Raw genomic sequence first — 16,134 nt, 5'->3', positions numbered from 1 at the left:
CCTTAAAGAAGAAAGGATAGCCAAATTACCTGAGTGGAAAGGAGGTTATACATTTTAAAAACCAGCTTTGTACAAGGCAGGCAAGTGGGCAAAAATAAGCAAAAATGAGAAGAGTCCTTTGAAGGCAAGAGGTGGAACAGGAAGGAAGGTAGAGAACATTTGTCAGCAGTGAACACTCTGCTGTGAGGAGATATACTCTGACACTAGGTCACAGACATATCACACACCCTGCTCAGGAATGCCCAGTTTTCGAAAATTTGATATTGAGCTAGACAGGATGTTTAATAGAGTAAGATAATCCTTTCTAAGGCTGTAGACTGTCATTTCACGCAATCAAGCTTAATGCTTAAAGCCAAACATAATCTGTGAGATGTCAAGATTCGGAGTCAGGTCATTAAGAATTCTAGATGTATGGCAGTACTCTTTGTTGATATATAAATTCGTGTTTTACTTTTACTGTTATGAAAGAATCAGAAACAATGACACCTTAATGCTCTTCACAGGTTTGGGGCTAAAAAGTTTTCACTCTATCCATTCAAAAAAACCCAAACCATTTTTTGCTTCTTTATCCACAATTCAATAAACAGATGTAGGGCCTATGTGTTCCTTAAGCTTAGGAGAAGTTGTGAGAAGATAATTTATCCTCCAGGGTTTTTTGAAAGGCAAAAGTCAATGAAGATCTTCAGATGCAGAGTACCATTATCCCAGTATTGATTAAAAAAATAAAACAAAACAAAACATAACCCTTGATACACAGAAGCCTCCATCAAATACCTCCTCCTCCAAGCCACAGCATCAGTGCTACTCACACCAGCTTTAGGGTAAGGCAGTGAGATGATTTACTTGGAGAAAGATGAAGAATTAAACATATCCAAGCCTGGGTGATGTTTCAAAGACTGTGGACTCCACAAAAAGCTGAGTTCCTTGAGAAATTCCCAATTAGAAATGCAGGTAGGTGGTAAAAACTTAAGAGTAATATCTAAATGATACAACAGGATCATTGGACCATAGAAAATTAGGCTCATAGCCAGGAAAACACATGATGTAGAAGACATATCAGGCTGGGATAAGCTGCAGTAACAAACAATTCATCGGTCTCAATTTCCTATCACAACAAACATGTATGATTAATTCATTGCACATACTGTGCATTCTTACTTTCCACAGTTACTCAGAAACTCAAACCACTTGAGGATCTTCTATCTTCACATGTTGTTTCATGTTTCCTGGGGCAAGGAGAAGGGGCATATTAAGGATTAACACCTCTTCTATGCTTTAGCCCAAAGCAATAGATGTCTATTTTGCGTATAGCCCTTTGGCTGGATTCTGTCCCATAGTTTAACTTAATTTTAAAGCAGAAGGTTTTGAACTGAGCTCATGGCTATAAATGGACTATCCCTGAGAATCACTGTCTCTGTTAAGATATCCATTACATAGTGACAGGGTCAATAAGTATCTAAAGCCTACACAAACCTCTAGGACTCCTGCAAGATTAGACAGTGGGAATCTCGACAGTTGCTATATAGACTGATGATCAGAGGATCCCTCTGAAAGTTTTCTTCTGGATCAATTACCTACGACATTTTCAAAGTCCAAAGGATGAAGGTAAATCTAATATTGTCTAAGACTTGAAAAAAATGCCATCCTGCCAGATTAGGGAATCAAATTTAATTATAATAAAAAGATTATACTTTCCCTACTTACCTGAACTTCTGGAATTATTAATATCTAGTACTGTCAAAAGATTCCACAAAAGTTTTTCTTTTATTTATTTTTATTGATAAAATTAAAAGCCTGCCTGTGCTCACTCAGATGTGTTCCTCAGTCTGGGAGAAGAAAGATCCTTTTTGTTGATCTCCTGGGAAGAGCAATCTTTAACTTTGATAAGAATTCTGAGCTTCAGTGATTACATGTGACTGGATATTATATGATTATTAATTGGTAGGTGGATACATTTTTTTTGAAAAATGGAGGAAAAAAAATTTTATATCTAAGAGTAACTTAAGACCTCCCTATAATTTACCCAGGGGGAAAAAAAAGCTTAGAAGAATAGAACAAAATAGCTAAAATAAACACAAAACTATTTTAGAAGAAATCATGATTAAGACTTTTTTAAGATTGATATAAGACATGAATCCACAGACTCAAAATATCAAGCCAAATAAATAAAGGAAATTCTGGTCCAGACCAATTCACAGTGAAACTACAAAATACCAAAGAAAAAAAGAACATGGTATTGGCACAGTGTAAGCAAATTGACGTACAATAGAATTAGAAATAAGACCTCTGATACAGACTCACACATTTTCAAAATCCTAATGAGGCATTACAAATCGCAGAGAGAAAATGGGATCATTAAAAAAATAGCATAAGGACACATAGAAAAAAAGAAAATTGAATCCTTTTCTCATACTGAGGCATGATAGTAAAAATAGAGGAAAATTCCTGGGCAGGTGGAATGGGGAAATTAAGACAAGAAAATAAAGCAAAGCCAAACAGTTTGAGTAACTTACAGCCAGCTGGTGAATTGCAAGAATTTATCTCCCCTAACCAAGGACACTTTGGAGAGAATAGTTCACATCTCTCCCCTCTACAGAGCTTAAATTTCCCTGGTCTGAGAAATAGAGAACAGGGACCCAATTAATGTCATTAATGCCAGCTAAACCCAAGGACAGATAAATCAGAGTAACAAATAACAAAAACCACATTAAAAGCCAGACAGGCTCAAGATAAAAGTAAAACAGAATAGCAGACCAAATAATATCCCCCAAACCCTCCATGTGCTCATTTTGACACATCAGCACATTAAAAATGCACCTGAAAAGCTGATGAATATCCTGCTAAAACCCTCCCCTAGGATTCTCACCTGCAGAAAAAGAGAAAAAGATAAAAAGCCCTCAGAACAAAGATGCAGTGTGAGCTCACCCTCCAGCATGCCCATACCCCTTCTCAGGCATGAACTTTTATTTCTTCCTAATCTCTAAGGGTCTCAAGGAGACTCGCAGCCAGGGCAGCAGTGGGCAGTGATAGCTCAACCCTGGCTTACCCCTTAATCTCCAGAGACCCCCTTTTTATCTGACTTCCAGGTGAGCTAATGGCAGCCCTGCGTTGGCTGGCTCCTTTCCTATCACTTTTCTAGGGAGCCAAAGCAGCCCCACCCAGGCTCTCTCCTGTGACTTCTTCTACCCTAAGTCCTTACTTTGTTTCACCGTCCCCAGCCTTAATGAACTTATTCTCAACATCGCCTGGACTTGTGTTGTCAAATCTTTCCCACGCAGAGTCAAGAACCCATGCATTACAGGCTGGCCTGATGAGGCAGACCCTCTCTAGGTGGTGCTTGGCTGGTAACAATACTATACACAGAAATAACTTCCAGATGATCAAAAAGCTTAAAAATGTATTACAAATATTTAAGTCTTTAGGAAAAATAATAATGAATATTTTTCTCTCTTGCAGTGAGACCAATTCTGTAGTAATATTACTAAAGTATTAAAGATAATGTAGTACAAAGTAGATATATTTGATAATCTTAAAACTAACAACTCTGTCTCTCCACAAAAAAGCATTATAAAATAAGGAAATTATAAGCAACACACTGTAAGAAATTACCTAAAAGGAAATTAACAGACATACATATGGATATACACATGTATGTATATATGCATACATATATATGTCATATATAAAGGAAATTTACAATGCAATTCAAAATTTTTACAATGCTGAAAACACACAAAAAAATAGAAAAATGGGCAAAAAGGTTTGAAAGGAAAGACAAAGTCCAAATGAGAATAATTATGTGAATAATTGCCTAACCTAACTGGACAGAAACTTACCATTCCATAGCCACTGAATCACCAAATCCACAGTGTGACAGCACATGGTGAAGACACGTCTATCAGGGGAAATGCTTATACTCTGCTCAAACCACTTTTACAGAACAATTTTTTATTGTCTTGGAGAAGTAAATATTTGCATGCCCTATGACACAGAAGGTCCACTTCTAGTTGTATACCCTAAAGAAGATGGTCAACATACTTGCCAGAAACTTGACTACAGCACACTTTAAAATGATGCATATATAACTGAAAATAATCTAAATGTCCATTTGAAGAAGGATGGCTATGAATGTTAGTATATTTCCACAACAAAACATTATTTAGTAGTAGAAAATATACTAGAGCTACATGTAAAAAAAATGCCAATCCTTGCAATGTTGAATAAGAAAGCGAGTTGCAGAATGCACTATATATTCTATAGTATATATATATGTATATATGCTATGTTTGTATGTAGATGTATATTTATTATATCAGTTTTTGATACAATCAAAAATATTTATTTTTATTTAATCTTTATCGTATCTTTCCCTTACCATATCATTTTTAAGAAACATTAAAATTATGTTTAAAATACTTAAGTATGTGATTAAATCATTTTTAAAGCAAAAAATACCAAAGAATATTTAAGGTCATGAATATATGTGAGCATTGAGCTAGAGGAATGTGATAAGTGAAAATGCATATTTAAATGCAAAGTTTTGCTAGTATTTTTCTTGGTTTGGGTAGTATTTAATTTTAAATTGAGTTTGTAAAATATATATATTTATAAAACATCTACTCCTTTGTAAGCTTTGATCATTAAGTTGAAGAATGCCATAAAGATCATGTGCAACAGGCTGAACTAAGATCTGTGCCAGAGGAAGATTCAGGGCATGGTGGGAACAACTCCAAGGAGGCACCCAAACAATCATATATGTGAACTGAATCTCTGCTTATGGGAGGGAGAATGGCTGGAGAATGGTTACTAAAGAAGAGGAGACAAGTGGTTGTGTTCTAGAAAGAAGCAGCAACATTGGTAAAGGACTGGAAGTAAAGGAAGACAAGAACTGTCTTAGGAATTGTTAATAGCTTCTGTGTGTCAGAGAGTATGAGGTGGGAGCTGAACAAGCTGAGAGTGGCACATGTCGTAAAAGAATTTCTTTATCACGGTTCAACTTCTTATCTGTAGGGATTTATTTACAGGTGCAAGCAAGGGAATGGCAATAATATATTCACACATGAATCTAGGAAAATTTTAAGCCATTGAAATAAATAATCCCTTTCAACATCAATAGAGATGAGAGAAGCGGAAGAAAGGTCCAATAGTGGAAGTGACCAGGCTGACACTGATGAGAGCACGTGGAACGTGAGCATCCTGACAGTGTGGCATAGACCCTGCACCTCTGCTGAACAGACTGCGACAGACCTCGGCGTAAGCATGAAGAATCCAGTGAGAAAGTAGCCAGGAGACAAGTCAGGTTTCCGTTGCCTCTCACAAGACAGATCAGTGTTTCCAGAAAGAAAGGCCACTCCACAATGCCTGGGACATGACAGGTAAATGGGGAAAAGGGCAGCCAGTCTTTCACTCAAACAAAGCTTTGCCTTCTGACGGTTTTAAATTACATAAAACATCTGGACCTCAGTGAACAATTGAAACAAGGTTCATCAGCTGGAAGAGTTTGTGATAGTAACTCCTTTAAAATAGAAAAGTAACTAAAGGCAAATGCAAGTGTGGGTGTATAGAGCATGTGTTTTCACACTAACCAGCAAGTTTCCTCTATCCATGTAGTATCTGTTAAATCAGCCTTGAGATTCTTCCTAAATGAGAGAAGTCTACTTTTCACATGTGAATGTGGAGTATGCCTTTAACTAGTGTCTTTAATTAAAGTATTTTTAATTTTTTTTCTAATTTGTGACTCCAATTGGATACTAAATACTAGAATTGTCAAATATTTACCCACCATCTTCTAACCATGTATCTGTCTAGTAAACATGTGTCCAACTCCTAGATACCATCCTTAAATTTGATATTAGGATTTGGAGGAACAACTCCATACTAAAGAAGCAACTTGTTAACAACATCAGTCAGAACATCGGGGTGAATCAGGCAGGAACACAGAAACCACAACAGACAGACTACCGTTGGTTTAACCATCACTGAAAACCAAAAAGGGATCCTGGAGATAGAAATGGTAGCAAAAGCTGTAGCACTGAGGTTAAAAGGGGGAAGATTGGAGTTTTTAGTGCTTAGAAGATGAGAGGAGAGACCTCAAGAAACTAGACACAGGGGGAAGAAAGGGTGTTCTGAGAAAGGGGAAACACACAAGGGACAGATTCTTCTGAGGAGGGTCCTGGGATGGGTGGAAGAAACTAGAAACTGGAAGCAATTTTTATTGGTACTAACTGGTGAAGCTGGGTGCAAAGCTCTTGCTATGACAATTCTTCCATACAGCAAACAAACCAGAAAGATCCACCTTTCTTCTCCATCCTACTGCTCTCCAGTTTCACCCAGAACCCCTTTCGCAACAGCTGAGCAGAAGTGAGACTACAAGAAAAAAAAATAGAGTTTGCAGGATCTCAGCCCAGACACTACAGAGCTGAGGATAGGAGGGAAGGTTTGTAGCTGAAAGACAAATGCTTAATAAACAGCATAAGGGGGTGGGTTGAAACAGTATAACAGCTTACTTCATCAGAGCTTGTAGTATCAGCAATTGACTGGGACTATACTAGGTAGTTGTCTCATTTTTGTCTGGGTTTTTGTTTTGTTTTTGTTTTATATGTGGGGCTGCTTTGTTGTCTGAGTAACAATAGGAATATTGAGTATGCAGAGTCTGGTAACACAAGGAAGCAAAATTATTAAATTCTGAAGCCCCTGGCACTTGGAAATTTAGAACCATTCATGTAAAGAATGCTAAACAAATAAGCAAAATCTGCCTTTAGAATAATAAATCATTAAATGCAATATAATGCCAAGGAGATCTGAATTCTAATATAATCATAGTATACATTACAAATTAGCTACAAGGAGGCTTCTTCTTTGTCAATCAAACCACAACTAATATTTAATTGAATTTGCAAATTATTGCTTCAAGTTTGCTACAGGGACCCTGTCTTATGTTAAATTATGAAGTTGCTGTTTTTACGGGTCAGAGATGGTGATGTATCAAAACTTTCACATGGTTCTACCCAGTATCTCAGTGTAACAATGGCCATCAGCCTTAGATTGAATGCAGATCTTATCTTTAGAAAGTGTTTCGTCAGCATCTGAAGAAGTTTGAATTGTGATTAACACTGTAAAATATACTTCATAACCAGTTAATTTTATCCACTCAGACTATTAAAAAGAAATAACCTTTGGAAGTCCCAGGTATTATGGTTAAGAGTTCTATTTTCTACTGACTTCTATTATGAAGTCACATAGATCTTATGTAAATATCTTCTTTTATTAAATTGCCATAGTACTTGAGCAAGTTATTCAAATTATTCGAGCCTCAGTTTCCTCCTCCATAAAGTAGAAAATGTAGTAACTACCAATCGGGGTTGCTGTGGAGATTGAATGGAATATGGAATATTTAAAAGGTTTAACATAAGCTAAAACTGTAAACAACAGTAAGCATCATTTTCTCTCTGTTTATGTGTTATTCTTTCTAAAAAGGATATAAATAATAATAGTGTTGGTACAGAACCCTAAGCCTATGCAGTTCTGAAACAATTGTGACGGGTCCGATTGCCTGACACCAAGAAGCATGACTCCCAAGCCAGAACTTGGTGAAAATGAAAGGAATTGTTTATTTAAAAGTTATACGGATTTTGAATAATGGTGGAATTCAGCCATTAAGTCCCACTCCCTTTAGAATACCCAGAAACACACAGGCCTTCCTCTCTTTGCCAAATCGGTCCAGCTTCGGAATATGCCAGTCAGAGGTACCGTCTCTTAGAGACACAGAAGTCCTAAGCTCAGCACTTCTGGGCCCAGGTCAGCATCTCCAGCTTCTCCCAGCAATCCCTGCTGGGCTGGGCAGGTTCCACAATTCCTGGGACCGTCCGGCCTGTCCCCATGGTCTCCAGTCCTTAATCTAAAACCATGCGGCACCTCCTTACACACCAGACCTCATGGAGGGCTGATGGTGCCCTTCTGCACCTTTCAAATCGCATGGCAGAGAGAGGCAGCCCCCATGGCTGCCAGGCCTAGTTTAAATCCTGGCCCGGAGCTTCTTATGCAACCCCGCTTCTGACTCCTCCCTTAATGGGTTGCATCTGCCTGTTCTTTGTACAGTTCACATTCTATCAATGTTACAGAACAAACAACGGGGGCCTGGGATGATATACTATTACTGAAAGAAACCCCCACGTCCGTTATGTCCGCCGTCTATAGAAAAGATGTCTCTCAATGCCAGAGATTTGTGAAAAGGGAAGGAAATGTTTATTTAATGCTATACAAACTTAAAGTAGTGACATAATGTCTTCATCAAAATCCTAAAGTCCCTTAAAACACCCACAAACAGACATAGTCCTTCCTTCTCCCTTTGCCCAGTCCAGAGTACTGTATCTCAGGAAAGGAAATAGAAGTCCGTGGCTCAGGCAGTCCCTGGTTTTTCCCAGTACGTGGTGCTAGGCTGGTAGGCCTCCCTCGGTTCCCGGCACTCTCAGCTGTGTCACCGGGATTTCTGCTAAACCCAGGTGGTGGTTCCCCCTTCTAAAGCTGTGGAGGTCCCCACTCTGGCACAGGCATGCGGTCCTCTCTCCACCACTCCAGCATTATGGCCCTCTCCCCCAGGGCCACGGGAGTCCCCACTCAGCCAAGACCACGTGCTTCTCTCCTCAATGGCTGCCATGTCTGGGTTTAAATCCCCAGCCAATCTTCCTCTGCAGCCCCATTTCTGACTCCTCCCACACTCAGCCACACTTGCCCTGAAACTGCTGTCCTTTCCAGCTTTTCTGGTTGCCATCGTGGGTCTGGGCAGGTGTGGCCCCATGTCATGGAGCCAATCTTCTCCGAGCTCCCATGCAGATGCTGTCACATCTTGGGGGGAGGTCCCTTTCCATCCCCCTGGCCCAGAACATGGCCATAGCTTTTAGCATATCCAAGTGACCAGCCAAAGGCTATAGGTATGTTAAATGACTATGCCATGGATTAGCTGCAAAGCTGCCCTGCATGTCCTTGCTCTGAGTTCCCCTTCCCCCAACTCACACCTGTAGGGGAAGGGGTGAAGACATCTTAAAATCTCCTGGACACCTTGAGCTCTGGACCTTATTTCAAATGCCCATTTGAGGTCCCCCCTCTTGGCTGCAGCCTGTAACATCAGCTGCCATTATCATCCTGAACAGTTTCGGCCCAGTGCCACAGGGTGAACTACCTTCCTGCCTCTAGCATAGGCACTGCCACAGGGGAACCCCTTCCACACAGGCACTGTAAGCCTCCCCACTACATCACTGCTACATCACAGCTACATCATGAGTCAAAGTCATGGCCATCCCCCTGGCTCTGAGCAAGCAGCACAGCTTTTTAACATAACTGTTAAGCCAGCCAAGATGCCATAGATATGCAAAGTACCTCTCAATCATCATCCACAACTTCCCCCATCCCCCAAGCCAGACTGGTGGGGAACATCCTCTGAAACCCCTTACTGTACTGACCTGGCCAAGTGGCTCAGTTGGTTGGAGCGTTGTCCAGTGCACCAAAGGGTTGCCGGTTCAATCCCAACATAGGATACATGCCAGGGGTTTCCAGTCTGGCCCCCCCATCTAGATGCATGTAGGAGGCAGCTAGTCAATGTTTTTCTCTCACTGATGCTTCTTTCTCTTCCCTCCTTTCTCCCTAGAAATCAACAGATGTATCCTTGTGTGAGTATTAACAATAACAATAATAATAATGCCTATAACATAGAGTAGTTGTAAGCATCAAAATGAGTAAACATATATCAAGTATGTCCAACAGTTCTCAGAATGTAGTTAATGCTATATGAAGACATTTTCTTATAAAAATAATACATCTTAGTGGTACTACTATTGCTGTTATTTATAACTGTTATTACTGCTGTAATTTTTACTATTTGGAGGCCTTTTCCTCAGCTTCAACTCATAGGCTGTACCCAAATGACAAACTAGATGACAAAATATATCATGGAGCTCCATTTATATGCATACAAACTAGATATGTGGGTGTATGTTGTGGTGTGTGTGTATGTGTGGAGAATATTTTATGTGCCCTAGGAATTTCTTGCTGTCAGTTATCACATTTCACCCTGTCTTGATCTCACAAAACTCTGACTGCCAATACCATATTTGACAAGGCAAATCCGAACTATGTGCTGTGTTATCCTGCTCTCAAAAACAATTTGAATCCCTCGTACTATCAGTCTTACATTGATTAGGCCAACAATTCTCCATTTACTTGGAGACAGAAAAGCATTGGAACCAAGGGAAAATGACAACAGACATCACAGTCACATAACTCTGGGTCTGGAAAGGATGTCAGACATCCCGTGTGGATGGCATTCAGTTTCTACAATTCAGGAAACTGAAGCTGTGAGGTTGCTCTTAAGGACTTGGATTGCCTCTGTTTCTGAAAGAGCCCTGAAGGTAAAACACTTTCTGCACAAATTTCTCAGAGACGGATAACATGTCCAGTGTAAGTCCATTGTGCTTGTTGGGAATTGTTTTCTGGAGGAACTCCCAACCTAACAGTGAAACACCTTTTATTTGTATATAATTCTCTAAAAGAAATTTCCTTATGCTATGCAGTATTTTTTTAAGGATTTTAAATGTCTTCATGGTGACCTTTCCTACACTTTAAAACCAAGTTGAATTCCTCTTTATTCACAAGGACTTCTCTAGGCTTATCTGTATTTAAAGAAATAATTAGTAAGAGAGATTGTCCTAAAAACTTTCCCTTCAAAATCAATCTGGAATGCATATGCTCCATGACACTGAGCTGCCTGAGACAATGATGTTGCTGTAAACCATTCTCTCCAGTGAATCAGTGCTGTGACATCTGGTCTACCTGTAGGAGTTTCAGTTACTGCGGTATTTTATATTATTCATGGATTGTCAAAATCTGTGGATAATTCATTACTGGCTTCACGTTGCTCATTATAAACCCCAAATCCACCTAATGTATTATCATGCACTTTTTTCAGGTCAAAGTAATTTCAGTCAGCTTCTCTGTTCCTGTCCCCTCCCATCCTAACACCCTTGACTGGATTTATGTATCCTTCCAAATATATATTCATATTGGTGTTCATCAGGTTTAATAAAAAAGCTATTTTCAAGGCTATAAACTTAATATATTGTTATATAATTGTCAGTGCTATTAATATGTCCCATGCTTAATGTCATTGATTTTATTGCAACAAACGTAGTTTGAGATAAAAAGAATAATACTGACAGATATTTGGGTGCCAGTGTGTGTGTGTGTGTGTGTGTGTGTGTGCATGTGTGTGTAACACATTGCCTTCTATGTCATTATATCACCACATATGACAGGTTCTGATGAAAAGAAACTATGAGGTATAGAAGAATTTCTATATTACATTTCTTGCATTTGTCTTCATCAGTGAATACACTGTTGATGAAAGTGTCCACTGACAGCCCTGGGAAATAGCATGTGCACTTTTCAGTTGGTACAGTGAAAGGCTCAGTTGCAAAGTGAATGTCTTACAACACAAAGGCTCAAGGATTCTTTCCTGTTTCATCTGGTTGTGGAGTATAAGTTTATAAAGCAGGAGTTAACTTATTACTTTCATAGATTTTTATTTTAAAAAATTCTGAGGTTCACTTAAAGAGCAGGAAGTACAAACATTCTTGTGTGTCTCAAATTTAGACCCTTACTATTAAAGTCAGTGGATATTCATAACAGAGAAACAAATTTGAAACACTGATCCATTTTAACTGGAAATTTACTGCCTGATCCCTGAGTACCCTAATGGGAGGCAAAATGGTTGGATGGAGTGAAGAAAGATCGGCAAATTCACTGCTGGGAGACACAGAGCACTAAACACACAACACACAGCCTCTGTATGGTCCGGCACAAATAATGCCACTTTTTTATCATAAAAGCTCTCATTACAAAACCATAAGCATGTAATTCTGTAACGTAACAATATCACACTCAAGCATACTATATGACATTTTAGGTGAAATGTTTAAGTTTCTGTTCATCTCATGTAAGACATTCATGCACCCTACCAACCACACTCAATAGGCAGGCATTACTTCTGCCAGACTATCTATGTATCTACCTATCTGTCTATCTATCTGTCTCTGATGTTTAAGGGAATTTAATCAGTTTAGACAGGCAATATGGACAGTTTAGGAGCTCTTATCCTACACCAAGTGATGTACTGTTTTTTATCACTTATTCTGAATTATTTAGCTTGTGTGTGTATATACATACATATACATAATCTTATAAAGACATAACTACATATATTTTAATTCAGCAACTCTGATTTTTTCCTGCAATGATTTATTTAACAAAATTACATGTGTCCTATCAGTGTTAAAATTTTAGATTTTTTTATCTGAAAACGTATCCAAAATAGACAAGCAAAATCATCCTAACGTATGTTTTCTCTCTACAACATTCAAAAAGTGTCTGTCATTGCTGAACACCACAGAGAAGGCTTGTTGCCATTCTCCTTTTCTACAAAGGATTGGGAGTGCTGTTAGTATTTTCATGTTCAATAACAACAGGCTTTTCATTCCAACACAAGATGAATTCCTCCTTGTTGAGGAGAGAAATAAACATGGTATAAAGGGAGGTGGTTTCTGTAATAATTGTTTATCCATAGTAACCAAATATTAATTATCAAGAAAGTTTTTTACACATTTCTGTAGGCACTTACTAAGAAGCTAGAATATGCTATTCAGGTTTACCTTACAAATAATATAATCATTTTTTATAGTGCAATAGGCTTGCTTAAATTTACCAACTAAAGTCTGCAATTCTGTTTTTTCTACTATTTTTCAGTATATTACTTTGCAACATAAAGTACAATGGTTATATTTTTTAGTGTTGGTTAGTTTTTCAGAGGGTGAAGATACGAGTATTTGAGTCTTACCCTGGCTGGTGTGGCTCAGTAGATTGAGCGCTGGCCTGCGAACCAAAGGGTCACAGGTTCGATTCCCAGTCAGGGCACATGCCTGGGTTGTGGGCCTGGTCCCCAGTAGAGGGAGTGTGTGAGAGGCAACCGCACATTGATGTTTCTGTCCCTCTCCTTCTCCCTCCCTTCCCCTCTGTCCAAAAAAACAAACAAACAAAAATCTAAGGAATACTTGAGTCTTTTCTACTGGGCTAAAATACGAGGGTAAAAATTATTCACTAGGCCAGCTACTTTAAAATATATAATATATACATAAATAAAATGTAAAGATTAGATGAAAAAATCAGCACTTATCAATAAATAAACAATTGAATTGCTCAAAATTTGATAACTATCTCAAGTCGGCACACACCCCAACATCTCCTTCAGGTACCTTTAGTTAAAATATATATAAAAAAAACCCTTCAATATATTAATCAAAATAAGGTGGGTTACCTTTGGAGAGTTCATAGCACTCCTGGCACTTTTGACTAGAAGCTTTTTTACCAGCAATGAAAAATAATACTATTATTTTTGGAACAACCAATTTATAAGATTTTAGACTTACACTATGGATTTGCATATATTATTAAGCACAAGCAGGTTTTGCTCAGTTACTTGTGGTTTGTAGCAAGACACTACTACCTTGAATGACAAAGCACCGGCTACTGCCTATTCTCATTCCTATGAGAGTGCCTGTCTTTGAAGCTGCTAAGAAGCTCGTTATATATAAGCTTCTGCAGTTGAAAAGGCCAGTGGAAAGTTGTAAACGGAAAGGTCATACATGATGTGACTCAGAGAATGAAAACGGCTCAGTCATTGCTCATTAAGTTATCATCCATCTTACTCTCTGAGCCACTTTCAATTATGCAATATGGTATTATTAACTGCAGTTAGCCTGACTTATTCGTTCTGTACCTTTTGACTAGCTTCACCTATATTGCCCATTGGTGATCTAGCAATCAATAATCTGATCTCTGTATTTATGAGCTTGTTAGTTTTTCCTTTGGGTTGGGGGGCTTTTTCCGCTTATTTAAATTTATCCTGTAGGCTGTAAAATCTATTCAGATCTAAACATCTAAATATCTTTTTTTAAGATTTTATTTATTTATTTTTAGAGAGGGAAGGGAGGGAGAAAGAGAGACATCAATGTACGGTTGCTGGGGTCCGTGGCCTGCAACCCAGGCATGTGCCCTGATGACTGGGAATCGAACCTGCGACACTCTGGTTCGTAGCCTGCACTCAATCCACTGAGCTACGCCAGTCAGGGCATAAACATCTAAATATCTTTAAGTTGACTGTATCATTGGTCATCTAAGGTGAGACTCCTTTGAAAGTAAGAGTGAGACATTGCTAAAAATTATTAATAGCTCTTAACCAATCTACATTAAGTATGAACTATTATAACATAAGCTGTTCCAGACACACCAGAATGTACGGTCATGTTTTCTTGGAGGAAAAAAAAAAGGAAAAATAAAACTTTTCATGTTTATAATCCATTCAGGTCAGATAGTTGAAAGAAACGATTGAACTTTTCTTCTACAAACCTAACCCTAATTACAATTCAAGTGGTAAGTGTACTGGAAGCAGAGACAAGTGTGTGTACCAGGGCTTGTGGCCAGTGACCATATCCAATTTCCCCATTCCCTTAAAAATGTCAACTAAAAACAAATCCATACTTAGATGAGCCTTTATTCAAAAACTAGTGCAACAGTAACAACTCTACAGTTTCAGGATCTGCACGTATCTTAAAATCAAACAGAAAAAAAAAGACTTTCAAAGGGAGGGGTAAGCAGGGCTAGTAAGACTTTTAAGGTGAAACTCGACAGGTGTGGGGCTGAGCAGACAGGTGGTCTGATATGAAATCTTTCATTCTGTGGTCAGCCCGTTCTCAGGATGAGCTTAAGGAGATTGTTCTGCCTTCCAGTGTATGTTCAAACTTGGGGGGCGGAGCTAAAGCTCAGGACACCTGTGGGGAGGAGGGGAGATAACTCAAGTTCCATTCAACCATGACAAGATAAAGAACAGAGAGTCATGGAAACTTGGTCGAACCATGTAAGGGGCAGCAGGGCTGTGGCCTCCTAGTTCAGCCTTGTCTCTGCCCCTTCAGCCAATTCTCTTTACTTCATTAGGAAAATATTTTACTCCTGCTGAGAGTCCGGGAGCATCAGATGAAAAACAGCTATGGACCCTTCATCGAGGTAAATAAATCTTAATATGTTGCTATATGTACTTCAAACATTTTTATTTTAGTTTAGTTTTTAAGGGAAAAGATCTTACTTCTTAAAATCTTACAACTGCAAACCTCTGAGTACAATCTCCAGTTTAGTCCTGGAAAGTGTACCTGCTAGTCTTAATTTGCTGTGCTTTAATCCATGCCTGCATATAGACAATCAACAACATGACTTGCGTATTTTATACATTTTATAAATGTTCCCCTACTATAGTGGTTATCATTTCACAACTTGCTTATTTTCACTGCACATTGTTTGATAATTTTATGAATTTAATTATGCAACTCTAGTTCATTAATTTCAGCTACTGATTAGAGTTAAAATTCATGAGCATTTCATAATATTTATGAATTCTTCAGTTAGTAGACATTCTCTTTGGGGGGGAATTTTTTATCTCCAACAATATAAAATGAACATTCTCTCAGCTGTCTCTCTGGGTACTTATTGCTGCAATGCGCCTCTCAATGGCACTCCTCCCTGCAACATACACTTTCTAGTATCACTAATATCACTTAAGTGACTTGATTTGCCTAATGAAATTTTAGTGAAAGAACACTTGTCATCTCTGAGCCAAAGTATTATGGGCCAGAGAGTGATGTGTTGTAATCTCTTGCTTCACTGTTACAAGACTAGAGATGCCCAGGTAGAAGCTCCTCCATCAACTGGAGTCCCAGAGTGAGGGTTATATGTAGCCAGGCCAAGGTCAGCCCACAGTAGACACTTAGTGGGAACAGAAAACGCACCTTCAATAGCATAAAGTACTGAGATTTGGGGGTCCCATCTTAGCCCAGCAAAAACTTCTTACAATATGAATGAAAGAATCTATCTTCCCATCCTTCCCATCCTTCATTTTGGTTTTTATTTCCCCACTTATGTTGGCTGAGAAGATTCCAATTACATTTATAACACTTCCAGTGGCTGTCCTGAAATTTTAAGCCTACAAGGAACTTAACAAATATCAACTACCTATTGATCACCCCTCCTCCACAAGTGTGG

The sequence above is a fragment of the Phyllostomus discolor genome, chromosome 1 (genome assembly GCF_004126475.2).
Source record: "Phyllostomus discolor isolate MPI-MPIP mPhyDis1 chromosome 1, mPhyDis1.pri.v3, whole genome shotgun sequence".
Taxonomy (NCBI): Eukaryota; Metazoa; Chordata; class Mammalia; order Chiroptera; family Phyllostomidae; genus Phyllostomus; species Phyllostomus discolor.
The sequence above is the reverse complement of the archived record's forward strand: the minus strand, read 5'-3'. Positions refer to the sequence as shown.